At 42.1% G+C, this 13,059-nt stretch overlaps 1 protein-coding gene and 1 long non-coding RNA gene across 30 annotated transcripts in view; one reads left to right on the forward strand and one right to left on the reverse strand.

Moving 5' to 3' along the window:
- Positions 1-13,059, reverse strand: part of Sox6 (SRY (sex determining region Y)-box 6) — a 569,905-nt gene that overhangs the window by 550,136 nt on the left and 6,710 nt on the right. For 4 of the 29 annotated variants that reach the window (XM_030242299.1, XM_030242286.1, XM_030242283.1 and 1 more), the window contains exon 1: positions 12,371-12,900. The exons of 21 other annotated variants lie outside the window; for them this stretch is intronic. The gene's annotated coding sequence lies outside the window, so the exon portion shown is untranslated. Of the gene's footprint in view, positions 1-9,852; positions 10,217-12,370; positions 12,901-12,939; positions 13,023-13,059 lie in introns of those variants that run through there. 4 more of the 29 variants (XM_030242293.1, XM_006507497.4, NM_001025560.2 and 1 more) reach the window with 3 other exon arrangements.
- On the forward strand, positions 10,972-11,543 carry Sox6os (SRY (sex determining region Y)-box 6, opposite strand). The gene is made up of 2 exons (NR_152104.1): positions 10,972-11,160; positions 11,313-11,543. It is a non-coding gene; the product is annotated as an SRY (sex determining region Y)-box 6, opposite strand (long non-coding RNA).

Genomic DNA, 13,059 nt, shown 5'->3' on the forward strand with positions numbered 1-13,059 from the left:
AAGTGGTACTAAAAATATAAAGAAAACATTAATACACTGTAAGAAAGCATAAACTTTTCTTCACTTTCTGATAATATTGATGATCTTTCCACACAGCTATGACAAAGACATTATACACAAATTTCACAGCTTGCACATAGTTAATTACGGACAGTGCTTTAGAAAAATGTGTCATAGTTAGAACAACCATTTTTGCTTCACCCTTGTCAAACCACACAGAAGAATTTGAGTGCCCAAGTTCACTTATCTTACCCTATTTAAGCTGATTATATGCATGCTCCTGCATGAGCACACACACACACACTGAAGAAAATAAGCCTACTACAAGGTACCACACAATTTAAAATATGAAACTATTCAGTATAATGAACATCCTATAAACTGCATAAACCAATACAAATGTACAGTTCAAAGCACCCCCATAAAACTCAAAAGGTTCTAAGCTCAGAAAGGTGGATAATCTCTGTTAGTAATACCTTAAAATATTGTAGTTGAGTCCTTGCTAAATACATACAAGGCTCTGGTATCATTAAAAAAATTAGAAGTTTACTATAATGTTCTACAAGTTTAGGGATAAAATTATTAAAATTATTTCTAAATCTCAATACATCTAATTTCAACAAAAAATTTAATAGTGAAAAAGAACTAGAGCCAGGTGTGGTAGTACACACCTCTAATCGCAGCACTCGGAAGCAGAGAGAGGTCCATCTCTGTGAGTTCCAGGACAACCAGGACTATGTAGAGAGGTCCTGTCTCAAAAGAATGTGTGAATGAATGAATGAATGAATGAATGAATAAATAAATAAATAAATAAATAAATAAATAAATAAATAAATGAGATGCCTATAAGAGAAAGGAATATATCTAAGAAATTTCTAAGTAGTCAAATTTTCCTCCAGCATTTATTTGGGCTTTCTGACTCAAGAATGGTATATATATATTCATTCCTGGGATTCAGTTAGCTAATAAATCCTCCATCTTATTTTAATTTAATTTATTTTCTTTTTGTTTGAGCTGTTGCTCCTTTAAAGGGAGCACAGCTAGTTTTATGTGCCTCAGGATGCCTTAAAACTGTTTTCTATGAGTCCCACCCTTGACTCACCTCCAGAACATTCTTTATAATGTAGAGATGGTATCACTTTTTCATGATGTTAAAAACAATACAAGTGTCCAGAAGTCAAAGGGGGTATCAAAGACAAAGCAGGCAATGACCACTGAAATCTAGGCCCACTACTTCAGCAATCTGTGTGACCCCCCAGTCCTTTCTCAGACAGTCATTATGTCACAGCCACCTGAGTGGCAAGATCTCAGTGAGCTTGTTTAATTTGGAGAAATGAATTGTTAAACACTAAAGAAACTCCAGATCAAACCCAGAAGCCCTCAGCTCTGAGGAAAGGCCTTTGAGAATCTAGAAAACATGAGTTTTCAGAATATAAAACTAACAAGAATAAATGCAGCAGCCCTGTTTGAACATTCTCAGGGATGGGAAGGGGTTGTTACTGTCCCTGCTCCTGCCATGCTCTCTGTCCTGCCATGCTCTCTGTCCATTAACATCTTTTTTTTTAATTTCATAATTTTTAAATTTTTTATTAGATATTTTCTTCATTTACATTTCAAATGCTATCCCAAAAGTCCCTTATACCCTCCCCCCGCCCTGCTCCCCTACCCACTCACTCCTACTTCTTGGCCCTGGTGTGCCCCTGTACTGAGGCATATAAAGTTTGCAAGACCAAGGGGCCTCTCTTCCCAATGATGGCCAACTAGGTCATCTTCTGCTACATATGCAGCTAGAGACACGTGCTCTGGGGGTACTGGTTAGTTTATATTGTTGTTCCTCCTATTGTCCATTATCATCTTATAGGAATTCCTATTTCTATACTCTGAGGAAGAATTTACTTTCATGCTCCCCTTCGATTTAAAGTTATAAAGAGTCTTGGGAGATAGCTCAGTTGATAAAGTTATTGCCATACAGCAAGCATGAAAATCTGAGATCAATTTCTAGAACCCACATACATAAAAAGTTTGGCATGGTGGTGTGCACTTGCAATCACTAAACCCAACTGGGAAGACAGAGGCAGGCAGATCACTGGAGCTCTCTGGCCAGCCATCCCAGCCAACTGAGCAAGCAAGCTCCAGGCTAGTGAGAGACCCTCTCTCAAAACATAAGGTTGATAGCATCTGAGAAAGACACTAAGGTTAACCTCTGGCCAACACACACTAAGACACACACACCTGAATACAAGTTCAGGCATACATCCATAAACACAACAAAATTATGAACTATGCTAACTTGATGCCTATTAAAATTAAAACTATTAATATGTAACACCAGAAACAAATAGGAGAAATTCAAATTAATACTCAGATCAGAAACTTTTCAGATAGCATTTTCTCTGCCACTATGCTTGTCAAATGAATGAAAGGAGCACATAAGCATAACATACAAGATTATACTAATTCATAATCTTGAATCAGTAGCTTATCTGACAGTATTGTGTGTGTGTGTGTGTGTGTGTGTGTGTGTGTGTGTGTGTGTGTGTGTTGCTGGAAATCGTACTGAAAACCTTATACATACCACACAAGCACTCTACCTCTGGGTTATATCCTGGGGCTCAAGTGCATTTATTAATAAACCACTTCTCTTAATTTTTATACCTTATTTAAAAACTTTGAAGGGAAACAAATCTGAAAGATTTCTTTGTACCTTTGAATATACCCATGATGTTTCTGACCACAAAATCGAGCTCAGAAAAAGAGGTGCAGTGATTAAGCTACTGGTCTAGGGCCATATCACATTTATGGCAGATACAGCCTTTTGAGAAGTCACAAAACACAATGAGACATTTTATTATCAGACTCACCAGATAGTAAAGAATTACACCAAATGTTGCCCCGGTGTTCCTTGAGGTACTATCTGACTTCCTTTTCTTTTTTTCTTTCTTTCTTTTTTTTTGGGGGGGGGTTCCTTTTTTTTATTGGATTTTCAAGACAGGGTTTCTCTGTGTAGCCCTGGCTGTCCTGGAACTCACTCTGTAGACCAGGCTGGCCTCGAACTCAGAAATATGCCTGTCTCTGCCCCCAAGTACTGGGATAAAAGGCGTTTGCCACCACTGTCCGGCTCCAACCATCCTTTCTATCACAGACCAAAGGCCACCTTATACTAGAAGCTTTCCTCAGCATAAGGACTTCTCACATGTATGTGTATATATATATCCACTGTAGTAATGACTATACTGCTCAGAAGTACCCATATTCATATCTCCTCAAGGATTATGCATTTTCAGCTTTGAAATTGTGTAATCAAGTAATTCCCAACCTTTCCACCATTGAGGACAGTTTTATATATTTCTCTCCGTGAACCCCATATTTTGAAACTAGTCAACTATAGTATGTACTTGCCAAGCCATTCTCTACTTTTCATTCATCAGGGCATACAAAACAAATGTGCAGTGCTCCTAAGTCAGCAGGGCACTGGTCACTTCCATTAGTCATGAAAAACACATCGATGGTCGCTCTGGAAGTGAACACAAAGATAGAGCAAATGAGCACTGACATTCTAGTGAGAAGATGGAAAGACAAGACCAAGCAACCAGTCCTACCTGCAGCATCTTTATTCCAACCTTTGCTTGGAATAAACAATATCCTGGAGCAAAGTCCCAAGAGACTACATTCATATCCGGGAGGCAGGATGACTGGTAAGTCTATCTTCCTGCATGTGCTTTATTGAAAAGGACAATGAATATGAATGCAGTTTTAAAACTGGTAAAATCTTTCAATATTAAAGAATAAAAGACACTTCTCATGTCAAGAGTCTAGTACTGATCACATAACCACTGTCCATCTGTCCTGACATAGTTGTCTACAGCATCTTGACACTGATCTTCTCAGCAATTCTATGCAATAAATTCTATCACCGTCCCATCCTTTAAATTAGTAAATTGATACTTGAAGAGACTTTGTAACTTTTCCAAGTACATACAATTAAGTTTGGGGTAAGATGTAAAAGGAAATAAAAACTAAAGGTATGATTCTGCTCTTTGCAGGTCTATCATTCAAATGAAGAAAAATATTTCTTTCCATTTTTCCTTCAAATAGAAGATAAAGACTAAAATGTATCTATTGGACAAAAGAACTCTCTGATGTTGTGAAACATTTTGTTTCACAAATGTGAAACATTTATGTATATAGCCACATTCAGATATAAAATCTCTTTTGTTGCAGGCATACAAAAGGGAAAGATTTAATTGATCAGAATGAAATAAGGATCATCAATTTTGAATGGAAGATGACAGATGAAATGACTTTTCATAATCGCTTCCAGATTTTAAGATTGGAGTTTCATCAAAATTTAGAGGTCATGAATCCAGACACTACATTCACTCACTTGGGACTCTCCCAAGTCCTCTATAATTCAGGTGAGTTCTATTTAGGAAAGAAAAGAATATACATGGATGCTTCTATTTTACAGAAGAGGAGAAAAGAAGCAAGTTTGCAACTAGCCAAATGCTACATTCCTTAGTACACAGTTAGAAAAGCTGGAACTGGAAGGCTAAGTTTTCTCTAACAAATATCAATGCCCTCAGCATTGGGTCCTCTGGGTGCTAAGAAATAAGTACCCAACCACACTTCCCAGTGATATGTCTGCACAGCAGAAAATGAAGCCTTCACACCCATGTGTCAGAATAAGTCCCTTCTTAAGCCGATGCTCTTTGATTTTTTTTTTTAAAAGTATTGTGTTTTCTTCTTACACCCACTAAGCTTTTTTTAGACTTGGAAAATGAAGTGTTTTCAATTTTCTTTGTTCAATTTTAAAGAACTACTCTCTTCAAAGAAGCAGAGACTGTGTTTAGAAGGTGAAATCAAAAACAGCACTGTAGTCCCTTTCTGCATTTGGATGAATATATTAAAGACAGACAATTCAACATCTCTCTTTACTATGACTAGAAACAACGAGCCAACGAAGGTGACAGGAAGATCATGTAAGGGGTTATCTCGTGGTGACATCTGAGATAGCATGAGAAGTCTGCATACCATACATAATATGCATATCATACAATGCACTGATCTTATTCTCATTTTGCCGATTTACATGGAACATCACTGAGAAGCAGCAAATCAATATACTTGAGCAATTTAATCCAAAATAACTAAAACATGGAAAACTCTTACAGGTTTCATAATATCATATAAGGCCTCAATACTTAGTAATACTTCATTCCCGAGAAAGCATTAAAAAGGTTTCACTGACCCTGAAAGCTTCCTAATGAAATACACCAAGTCCTTGTTGTGAGCACCACAGCAGGCTTTTCATAGAGAGAAGACACAGAAATAGAAAGTCCAGAAAATTACAGACCACATTCAAGCTGATTCCCAAAGATGCAAAATGTACTAAATAGACAAAGCATTGGAGTACCAATTGTTAGATCCTATTTCACTGTTCTATTTTACAGCAAGTTTCACTGTATCACTGTTCTGTACCCCAACAGGTTAAGACACTGATTCAATTTATTACAAATAAAATCAAACATCTCCCTTTAAATGAAAACAAAAAACAAAAAACAAATAACTCTAGATAAAAAGCAAGATTTCTACAGTTTCAAAGTATTGCTTCTCACTTGGAGTATGAAAAAGAATGTCGCCACATATTTTCACGCTATAAAAAAGCAAAACAGAAGATTTCTAAATTCTTCTCTAAATATTTTGAAAAGAAATTTTCCCAACATTATATACTATGCAAGCTACTGCGGAGTCCTAAATATATTAGCATTGTAAAGCACAAATAACTAGGCAGTTAACTTTTAATGTGGTTTATTAGTTTATAGTGGATTGTACCATCTACAATTAACCTCAGAAAATAACTCACATCCTTCCTAAAGATGAAAGTTTTTTGAGTGAATGGTAAAATGGGTGATATATTAGGGGTCTTAGAGGAGCAAGAAGAGATTCTGAATATAAACAAGCCATCATTCTGGTAAAAGGAAATACAAACAACTAGAATAAAAATAGTTGATGCACAAAAGCCATAATGAGGGGGTAGCTCAAAAAATAACTTCGACTTTGAATGGTTTGGATGAAATACAAATTATCCACAGAAAAGTGTGGACTGGCATAAATGTTTGTACAAAATCATAAGTGTATTTCAAGAAGTATGCAGAGGCACCAGCCTGCATGATGCACAGGGCCCGGAGATGCTCTAAGTGCCAGTGCAGAGCCCAAACCACTGCATCTTAATTACCATGCAGCCTCAGATATATTGCCTTTGATATGGAAATGTTCTTGTTCTCTCATCTTCACATATGGTCTCATGCACAGAAATCTTTATCTGATTCATAAAAAATAAACTAGAATCCAATCTCAACACCTGACCTCAGTGCTTAGAAGTTCTTACTAAGCGTGGTGTCACTATAAAAAGAATGGCTAATATTGGTGCAAAGTTGGATATTTTGAGCAATGATATGAAGGATTTGCAGTTAAGAATTGAATCAATACTGCCTCTCTGAGATTTTAGGGTTTCCTGTTCCCTTTTTTTAAGACTACCACAGATTTGAAGAAAAACATCAGCACCCCACTTTGGAGGTGAGAGCCCAGAGGAGAATTAAATTATATTCCATTTCTCAGCCTCTATCCATGCTCTTCAGGTGATTATTATTATTCAAACTATGACAGTCAGATATTATATACTTGAAAAGCTCCATTAAAACCATAATGTAAATTTTGAACTATTTCCAGTTTGACTAAATGTCTAAACAAAATAATTAGCTGAAAAACTTTACCCTCTCCTACAGACCAAGGAAAATGAAAACCTCCTTCCTAAGAATGAATAATGAATATGTAATGAGAGGACGGTGAGAATCTCTGCTACCTCTCACCAAAACAATTAATGTTCAGATAACAACTGAAAGCTTAACTGACAAGGCCATACTGTCCATTTAAAACGTGCTGTGTCTAGTAAAAACTGTTTTCATATAGTCTAAAACACTGGCTTTTTTAACTAGACTATCTTCACATTTGGGACATAATCACAAGGAATGTGAAATCCGCTGAGGACATGAAATGCTGCTGCCGTTATCCTGCACCCTAATTCTCCCTGCTGAAAAAAAGAAAAGGAAAAAAAAAAAAACCAGAAAGAATTCCTAAGCAAGTTGCATTCCAAACCCAGATCTGGTCCATTTCGTCTAAAAAAGCACTGAGTGCTTATTTTGTTCATTTTAGCAGGTTTCTATAATAATACCTGCCATCATTAAACCTCATATATCCTCATAACTTGATCAATGTGAAATGGCCTAGGTTAATTTTTAAAGATGTGTGTGTGTGTGTGTGTGTGTGTGTGTATACACAGTAACATGACACATCTAACCTCATGATGGCAGATATCACAGGCCATCTGCAAATCATCTTCCAGTGTGTTATCTGTGTTTTATCATTTCTAGTACCTGTCTGTGCCTGATATGGTACTGATATGGTGCTCTTAGACACATTTCTAGGGAATTTCTACTTTACTTCAAAAACAGCAATTGATATACATATATGCATCCTCAAACTATGTTTAAGCAAATAGTTCTCTTAAACCCAAACTACAATTTCATAAAATGCTGTTTTTAAGTAGTATATATATATATATATATATATATATATATATATATGATATAAATATAGATATGTGAGTAATATCACTAGTGGGTTAAAATAGCCAATATGAAAAGATAGAAAGTACTAAAAGCCTTAAAGCCAATGTATTACCTTATTCTCAAGAAATACCAATCCTTCCAGGACCTACTGTATTAATTGAAAGAGAATTATATAAAATATTTCAGATTTATAATATTTAAGGTAAATAGGTACAGGAATTTGATCATTGACTTAAAGCCCAATATCTCCTAAAACAAGACAAATAAAAAATTTATATAAAACCTCAATAATGCCACCAAAATTTATCATTATGTTTAAAGTTATATATTTTGAAGCTTTATAAAAGGAAGATTTACTGGTTATATTGACACGTTGTAAATCCTTGCTTTTCCCTTATAAAGAAAAATATCGGTTGTTTTCTGCTGCTACTGAAAAGATGCTTCATAGACAGCATTCTCACAGCACATCACTCCATTTAAGACTGATGCTGAATGCATTAGAGTCAGTTTAAGACACAGGCACATGATAACTGCTTGATAAGTAGTCTCTTAACATTTGTTTTTACAATATATTGTTGAGTATTGTAGTTATGCAATATAGTACAGAATGTATCATACCACATAATTCTAAAACAGCTCAAATATTTGCATTTTAATTAAAAAACATATACTCCAAAAGAGCATTCCTTTTCTTCACTTCACAATAAAATCAACAACGAACCAGATAAAAAATAAACAATAACAAAAAAAACCTTCTCTTCCTGCCATAGTAAGAAATGTGGAAGGGCAGAGGAGAAAGAGGTGTCAGTACTCATGAAGTGACTAAGGGTGTCAGCTTGCCTGAGGAAATACCTGGTCTCTTCCTGGTATCCAGTCCTGATCACTTCATGTCTTTGGCCATAAACTAGATCCAATGACTTCTAGTGCACACTGGCTTTCAAAATGTGAACCATTTAGTGGAGTGTTTCCTTTTCTTAAGAACAGGAGCAATATAACATTTCTTATAAGGTCTCTCAAATATTGAGAAGAAATCTACATGTCATTGTGCCTCTCCACATGCTCATGTATGTGCATACAACAAAGACCCTCTGGAAAATGCATCAATAAAAATTCCCAGGCTGAGAGAACAGAAACTTCAGCTCTAACCTTGGTCATGCTATAAGAAAAGACTGTACTGGCTTCCATCGAAGCAAGAGAAACTTAGTAAGCCCCAGCTTCTCATCACAGAACCCCTGCTGCTGAGAAAGCTAACTGTCCCACTAGACCTGTGCAAGGTTTCGGGGAAGTGTTTGCTCATTTGTTTTGAAATTACAGAGAATCTTTCCAGTACTATATCTGAGAGACCTAGAAGCAAGGGAAGAAGGCAAATTGATGTCAGTGCCTAATTCTGAGTGCTGAATTCCACAGCGAGTGCCCAGGGTGGCAGAGGGATGACAGAGGAAAGGTCATGTTTGAAGCTGCACAAGTCTGGTCTGCACAGGGCCACAAGCCTTAAAGCTGGCCTCAGGCTAGGATGTCCCGGGAAGCTCAACAGGAAACTAGCATCCATCTGAGCAGACAGGGAGACAAAGCTCTGCTCTAAGAACCCCAAGCTGAACAGGAATGAGAAGGGAAACAACAGATCTGCCCAGCTCCCAGGTCCACTAGCAGCCCCAAGCAACTAGGCCTGAAGCGGGAGCAGAAACTACAATCAGGCACTGACACTAAATTATTGTGATAGACCTCTGAGAGTGGGGGAAGCAGGGAGACAAGTGAGCAGATCTGAAGTCTCTTCCCAAGCCAAGTCACACAGTGCCAAGACTGGCTGATCCCAATAGATGAGTGCACACAGAGTGTTTGAGCAGATTCTCCAGGGCAGCATGTGGGTAGGATGTGGCCAGGTTTGTTCTGTTTCCCCTTTCCCCATCCAGTCTGCAACCTGCCGCTGATGTTGGGTACCTTCTCCTAACCAGCACTTGCCCCTTAGCTGAAAACTACGAAAAACTGGAGAAGGAGAAAAGGCAAAAATCAAAAGCGAGATTTCATGGTCAGTCTTCCTAGCCAGGGCCTCTCCAGGCTCTCCTGGCCGGTTAGGCTTCCCTTGGGAATCCTGTAATCCAGAGCTGAACTGAGCTACTCAAGTCAGCCAAGCCCGTGCCTATGGGCCTTGGGGATGAGGTGCTGAGTACGCAGGCTAATTATACATGTGGCATTTGGGCAGCCAACTGTCCAGTTGACACCTTACCTTATGAGGAAGCGTCCTCCCCACCAACTGTTCAAAACAAAATGCCATCTCGGGATCAGCTTCGCCTGCTCTGGGCCGGTTCAGGGTTCCCTCTCCTACCGCCTCTCGCCTCTCCAACCTAACACAAGAATGTGGCCTAGGGAGGCCAGTCGCAGGCAGGCAGGCCCGCCAGGGTTGGGGGGACAGGCGGGGCGGGCCTTGCCAGGTGTCTGTCCTGTCCCCCCTCACTGTGGACCAGCTCGGGAACGTAACCACTTGACCTTTTTATTCACCGAACCCACCTTCTAGAAATAGACTGGGCGGGGCTGTGTCTGTTCTCGGACCAGGGGGAAAACCCGGACATGTGACTACAAAGGACAGAAGAGAGGAGACCCTGGTGGGCGGGGGGAAGGGGCATTCTCTCCACTGGGTTGCTGGCTGGGCGGTTCCGTGAGGGCCAAAAGCCAAGCCACTGGAGTTCACCCTGGAGCCCAGCGTCCAGGACCGAGAAGTCACCAGAACTCCCTCTCAGACATTGAAACTGGAGGTCCGGAGCCCAATCTATTGTGCCGCTGGGACAGTTTCGGACTATCTTGAGACTGAAACTTCAAGTGCGGCCCTTACAGGAGGCAACTCGCAGAAGCAGCCTAGAACAGCCCATCTTGCTAACTAGCAGCCCTGCCAGCCCAGTAAATGACTTATTTTAGACCACAAACTGGAGTCGCTGCCGATAACTGGTCATTCACACAAACAAACATTTTCAAACTTGGTCAGAGTCAGACAAGCTTAAATAAAACTCATAATACGCCGGAAACGACCACCTTTTATCTATCCGAACACACCAATTCTTTTTATCTTAAAGCTGCGCGGACCCGGAGCCAGTCTGTCCTCCGCAGAGCCCGGCCGTTCCTTTGCATTTGCAGCAGTTCAGCCCCAGCAGCCTTTGCACAAACCCGGGTCCTTCTTCGTACTGCCCTTTAAGGGAGAAAGCCGAAAGCAGCTCCCCCGGGGCAGGCGAGCCTCGCCAACACCGCCTCCCGCCCAGGGCCCAGCCGGTGCTCCGAACATCGGCCCGCAGCGGGCAGCCAGTAGCGGGCCGGGCAGAGAGCCTAGAGGGACGAAGGTTGCGGGTCAGGCTCTGAGCCGAGGGTGCCGGCTGAAGCGCAGAGGACCTGGAAGCCGAACCCGCGCGAGCCTTACGGGGCTGTCCCTCGCCCACGCCGTCAGCGGGCCAGCCTGCGCAGCAAGCGTGCTGAGCAAAAAGGACCACCGTTGGGTTGCAAACTGCCTTGGAGTTCGGTTTGTGTACTGCTGAGAGGACCATTAAAAGTAAAGTGCAATAGTGGAGGGAGCAAGGGGAACTGGAACTCGAGCGTCCCGGGAAAGTCGTGGGAAGCCCCGGTGGTGGAGGGCGAGGAGGGAGCGCGCGGCTTCTAGCCACCCGGGTTTTCTTTAATCCTCCGGGTAAATTTCACCCCTAGCGCGGAGAGCTACGAAGATCCTGGAGTCCCGCCCGCCCTAGGCCAGCGTCAACCCCACAACTAGCCAACGATCCCAGTCCGAAATGGGGGAGGTTCAGAAGCCCTGCGGGTCCTCCCGGCCCCTGAGCCACAGCCTGGCTAACACTGACGCCTCTTAGAACTGCGGCGGCGCAGTCACACGGCAAATCGACACTTTTCAAGAAAACAAAATATTCATTCTCTAACAAAACTAACTTCGCATTGAGTTTCTATTGGGGGAGAGGGGTTAACTCGGCCCTAAAGGAAGCCCGTTTTGTCCAGGTTAGATTTTGTCTACTTATGGATCAGCCGTTGGGTGAGGGTTTAATTTATGGCTTATGCATTCTTTTAAGGTCGATTTACATGACCTCCGGCTACAACTAAGATTGCCGAAGAGGGCACTCCAGTCGTCAGTCGGCCAAACCCACAATTACAACAGCCCTCCCCCACCTTCTGTGGCTCAGACTCCCCTGGCAATCTAAACTGTTCTCTCTCTCTCTCTCTCTCTCTCTCTCTCTCTCTCCCTCTCCCCCCTCTCCCCCCTCTCCCCTCTCCCCTCTTCCCCCTCTCCCCTCTCTCCCCTCTCTCCCTCTCCCCATCCTTTCCTCCTCCACCTTTCTCTTGTTTCTTCTTTTTTATGACTTTACTTTTTGATATTATGAATAACATAAAATATCACTTTGAAAGTTTCGCTAAAACTTTCTCAAAACCCAAGCAAGCATGCCGCGATGAAAGATCCAGTGTTCACAAAGCCCTCAAGATGTTGCCCTCTTGTGGGTACAAAGGGCATTGCCATCCAAGAGCCCCATCTGAACCCTAAGCTGGAGAATAGAAAGAGCGAGGGAAAGGGAGAGAGGGGAGGAAGAGGAGAGAGAGGGGAGGGGGAGGGAGAAGGAGAGAGAGAGAGAGAGAGAGAGAGAGAGAGAGAGAGAGAGAGAGAGAGAGAGAGAGAGAGAGAGAGAGAGAAACACTAACACAACACAGTAGGCACACCAACTTCTTCCATCCCACACTTGTGCGAACTTCCATGAAATACCTACCTCGAACTTTACGGAGACTTAACAATTCACTCTCTAAGCCACCTGACTTCTTTTTCATCTCATTCCCACTTCTATAGATTATCTACTTGGGGAGGCGAAGGTGGAGGAATTAGGTGGGCCAAGAGGGCAGACAGATTTCCGGACGAATACTTGCGATGGCGATAACACTTCTGCTGTCAAAGGTGGCTTTGGCTGTCTCTCCCTGCCCTTTTGCCTCGGTGTCCTACGCACAGTTATCTGCGGCTACAACATGTGTTTTCTCGGAGTGATTTGGGGAAGGGGTGGGGGCAAGAAAACCAGAAACCCGCCACGCAGATCTGTCACCGCCTCCGGAGTAAGGCACAACTCTCCGAGAGAGGCAGGCATCCTGAGGAACAGGGTGTCCACAGCAAGGGAGCGGCGCCGGGCCCCTTTCTCTACCTCGACTCGCCCGCTTGCCTGCCCGCCGGCGAGCACCCTCCTCCCAGTCCCCTCCCGGCCAGCCGCGGCTCTGCCAAAGGCTGCGCTCGACTGCCTCGCGTCCCTCCGCTGTCCCACCCCAGCCGCCGTCCCCGTACAGAGAAACTAACCCCAGAGGTGCCGGGAAGGGCAGGAGTGGGAGGCGCTGAGGCCAGTGCCCAGCCTAACGCGGGGCTCCTGTCCCCTGCCCCCTACGGCGCCCCAACAGGTAGCTATGACTGCTGCTCTCT

This window comes from Mus musculus, chromosome 7, assembly GCF_000001635.26.
Source record: "Mus musculus strain C57BL/6J chromosome 7, GRCm38.p6 C57BL/6J".
Taxonomy (NCBI): domain Eukaryota; kingdom Metazoa; phylum Chordata; class Mammalia; order Rodentia; family Muridae; genus Mus; species Mus musculus.